The following is a 4584-nucleotide window of genomic DNA, read 5'->3' on the forward strand; positions in this document are numbered from 1 at the left end:
GCCACTGTGCAGCATTACCGATCACTGGATGAAACAAATAGCCCTTACCAGCAGTGTACTCTGAAAATATTTTGTGCTGGTGCCCCAAATAACTGCAAGAACCAAAGTTCTGTGACTGTGCCAGAATCAGCTGAAGGCACCCAAGACTTCATCTGCTGTTATGCTGCAACTGATTTTGCAACATCCAGAACTGCTCTGAACTAGCTGGCTGAAGCAGTGCTAGCAGAGCAGTTTATAAACTTAGTTATAAATTCTTCCTGAAAGTGTGTGCTTATTTCTCTGCTTGTGCTGCTGCAGGTGCAGCAGTCAAATGGCAGGTCCTGCCTCCCCTGGCAACTGGCACTGCACTGATGTAATTGAAAGGAGAAATTTCCACACTGTATCCCCTTCAATTCCTGTTTGGACTGTGACTTAGGTGACAAATCATTAGTTTTGTGAAGTTGCCTAGTGGATTGATGCTATGTCACCTTTTATGTGTAGCTGACCAGATTCAGACAAGTGGAGAGGCTGAACTACTGGACAGGCTGGTGCTAGACATTTGTGGGGTTCTGCAGGACTCCATGCCCTGCCCAGTTCTCTTCAACCTAATTAACATCTTGGATGCAGGACTCAAAGGAATACTAAATAAGTTGGCCAATGACACTAAATTGAGAGGAGCTGTCCACTCCTTTGAGGGCAGAGAAGCCCTGCAGAGAAGTGAAGCCCATCACCACAGATTAGAGATGGGCGATCACCAACCAAATGAAGCTTAACAAGGGAAAGTGCCAGACTGTGCCCCTGGGACAGGGCAGTCCTGGCTTTGTGTATAGAATGGGGAACGACTGGCAGCACTGCAGAAAGGGATCTGGGGCTCCTGGTGGATGGCAAGCTGAACATGAGCCAGCAGTGCCCTGGCAGCCAGGAGGCACCAGACAGCCTGGGGTGTCCTGGGGGAATCAGGCACAGCATCACCAGCCAGGCAAGGGAGGGGATTGTCCCCTCTGCTCTGCACTGGGGTGGCCTCACTCGAGTGATGGGGGCTGTTTTGGGTGCCACAGTATAAAACAGACATTAAACTGTTAGAAAGCATCCAAAGAAGGGTCACTAGGATGGTGAAGGGGCTGGAAGGGCAGCCTTTGAGGATTGGCTGAGTTCACTTGGTTTGTTCAGCCTGGAGAAGAGTCTTCACTCTCATGACCAGCAACGAGACTTGAGGAAATGGCATGAAACTGAGTCAGGGCAGGTTTAAGTTGGATATCAGGAAAACATTTTTTTATTCAGAGTGTGGTTGAGACAGGAAGGGCCTCTTCAGGGAAGTGGTCACAGCACCAAGCCTGTCAGAGCTCACAAAACGTTTGGAACAAGCCCCTCAGACACATGGTGCAACTGTTAGGGTGTCCTGTGCAGGGCCAGGAGTAGGACTCAATGACCTGATTGTGTCTTCCAAGTCAGCATATTCTATGATTCTGTGATAACTTACACCTCAGGACAAGCTTGAAACTGGCCAGTGCCGAGCTTCTGAAAGAAACACAGACATGCTTGTGACAGAAACTGTAGGAATTGAGCTTGCATTTGATGTAGTCATGATCCCTTCAGCTGCTCAGTGTGTGGTTCTACCCACCTGTGTGTGTAAATTTGGAAAAACTCTTTAGTTATTGTGCCTAGAATGGAATCAATCTGATGGAAATGAAAGCACAGTCAGGACTGAAGCTGGTAATATATGAAAACAATATACATGGGAAGAAAGCCTTGCAGCCTAAAAAATTCCTTTTATTTTTTTCTGTTGAATACCATTTTAATGAGTTGGTACTGGTCAGGAGAACATCCTTTTCCTCTGTAGTTATAGGCACTTGCTGATAAAGACAGAAGATCAGCATGAGGTGCTGTACATCCAGGCTGAACAGAAAAGGAGAGAACAGAATGCTTGTATGGTCAGCTGTCCCATACAACTCATCTGAGTAATAGCTTGATAAACTGCTTTAGGCTTTATACCCACTGATGTGCTCTAGGCTAAAAATTGTACTCTGGTCCTACTGAGCTTAATGGTAAAAACCCCTCTAAGTTTAATTGGGCAAGATTTATCGTAGCACTAAGGCACTTAAAAGCAATTCTGTCTTTTGACTTTGTAATGCCAAAAATATTCATTTTCTCAGGCAATCTACCCACCACAGTGTATGGTTTTAAGTCTCTTCCACAAATAGTACACTACTTAGTCACAGACATCTCTGCCACAATTGTATGGGATGGTGAAACAATCTGGATGCTTTCAGGATCTGCTGACTCAGATGCTGAACAGAGCTTGTACTCCAACACTAATTCCCCTCTTGGCCTCTGTCCTGCCAGGCTGGATTCAGGTCAAGGTGACATCGACTAAGCATGGATTAAACTACAGGTACAACCAGCAGCATGTGTACATAGCAACAAAACCTTCTCTCCAGGTATGCCACAGGGCTACAGGAGCTTGAGGATTTGTCTAATCTAACAACTAAACTATTTTCAGCTTGCTCAACTAAGGCAGCAAAGAAGTCTAAATGAGCTTTCAAACTCAAGACTTCTTCTGACATACTAGTCAGTATACTCGTCCAAAGACTGTATCTGCAAAATGGATTGAAATATTTTCCTGGGCTTCTCTACATATTTTACAGCTCTTTATATTTTATTGCTTTCTTTGTGTGAGCATGAACTTTGCTGCTCTGTGAAATGTTGATCTACCCAGAACTAATATAATATGACAAAGAGTCACAAACAATCTCTAATAATGTTGATCAAAATCTGCAAGCTCTCTAAATGAAATCTCTTTACTTTTACTTGAGCCACAGTGAACTTCAAGTGTCCCTTAAAGAGACTTTTTTTAAAAAATAAACTAGTGACACCTGTAGCTGTATACATTTGATTTTACAAAAAAAAAAAAAAAAAATCCCTGCCTGTGTTGTGGGAGATGTTTCAAAAAGAGAAGTTTGGAATAATCCTATTTTTGTGTAAGGGTTTTATACATGTTTCCTTTATGTACTGAATTAGAAGAGAAATCAAATAAACCAATTTCAGTATGTGGCTCCCCTCTCTCCCCAACAAAATCACTTCATATTTACTTCTCACTTATTTTCCCCCTATATTTGTCTAGTAATATTTAAAGTCTTAATTTTCTAGCTGTTTCTGCCTCTTGCTGTTCAGATCCCTCTCTTGATTGACCGTCTCTTCTCTTTTTGTTGTGTGCCTTAGCTCCACTCCTACTCCTATAAGCTCTGCTTTCTATTCCTCCTCCCTTCAGCCATTTCCTCCTTGTGCCCTTGAAGTCCCCCTTGATTCTTGCTTTTTCTCTCTTTCTGGGTACTCTGCAAGATTCCCATCTGAGTCACTAGAGCAGCTCTCCTTTGAAAGCCAGCAGGGGCAGGATGGTCACTGTGAGGAAGAAGAGCCCCATTACCACCCACACTTGAGAACCACTGGCCATCAGTGAGTAACTGGAATGATCTGACTCAGCCAATCTCAGAAGGAAACAAGAACACTTCTCTGACTGATGTGAAAAACGTGGAGGCAAAAATAAAGTAACACAATTTCCACCATCTTGAGTTATCCTTTTAGAAAAAGATTATGCATTCGAAATACTTACACAATAATTATTCCTTGAATTAGCTGGCAAGAGACACCCAACCCTGTCTGTTGATTTTAGTTACCTAAATTATTTTACATTTTGTAGCTTTTTTGCTGTGTCCCCCACAGGGCTCACACTGAGTGCTCTGGATTCTTGGTGTCATGTCTTGTTTCTCACGTAAATGAATTGTTTTCCAATAGATTATAGCTATGTAGTTCTGCTATGAACAGACACTAATAAAACCAGAGAAAAAATCTGTGTTATTCTACCATTCCTGTTAATGCAGACGTAAAAGGGTGAAAGGCTTGTGTTTGGTCTTAGTTAATATTTGTAGAGCTGATAGTGAAAAAATAAAAAAAAAATTAAAAAAAGAAGCAAATTGGATACAGAAAAGGAGAGTTTAACTTCATGACACCTTCTAGAAAGATTACTTTGCAGTGTAAAACTGGATTGATGGGTTTTAATGACCATATTTTTCATCAAAATTAGTTTTGAATAAAGATTAATTTTTAATTCATTGCAGTCCTGTGGAGTAATTTATCTCCCTATAGGTGTGCATTGGTATGGATGGAGTACTGTTGATATTTCACTTCTAGCACTGCAACAAGTGCAGCACACACGGAAACCTGCGCAGCGGTTTGCAGAGCCGGGCTGGCAGGAGCGCTGAGCTCCCGCCATTGCCGCTGAGCCATCACGGATCCAAACCCTTCATCAGCCGGCAGCCACCTCTGGGGAGCGACCGCAGCTGTCATCTCCCGTGCTGGCAACGTCACATTTGCCTTGGGGGTTTTTTGTCACCTTTTCTTTGGCTATGTGTGTGTGTGTCATCACCAATACCACCTTCTAATATACTAGTTGAAAACAATATTAATCCTTATGAAAGCGCTGTTAGCTTTATTAGAGGAATGCCAATACTTTATTAGAGGAATGCCAATGCCAATCTCTTGCTTCATTCAAAGCGATTTTAGAGGGACAATGAGGATCTTTACGAGAAGTCGGTGCTTACAGCATTT

The sequence above is a fragment of the Zonotrichia albicollis genome, chromosome 4, assembly GCF_047830755.1.
Source record: "Zonotrichia albicollis isolate bZonAlb1 chromosome 4, bZonAlb1.hap1, whole genome shotgun sequence".
Lineage (NCBI taxonomy): Eukaryota > Metazoa > Chordata > Aves > Passeriformes > Passerellidae > Zonotrichia > Zonotrichia albicollis.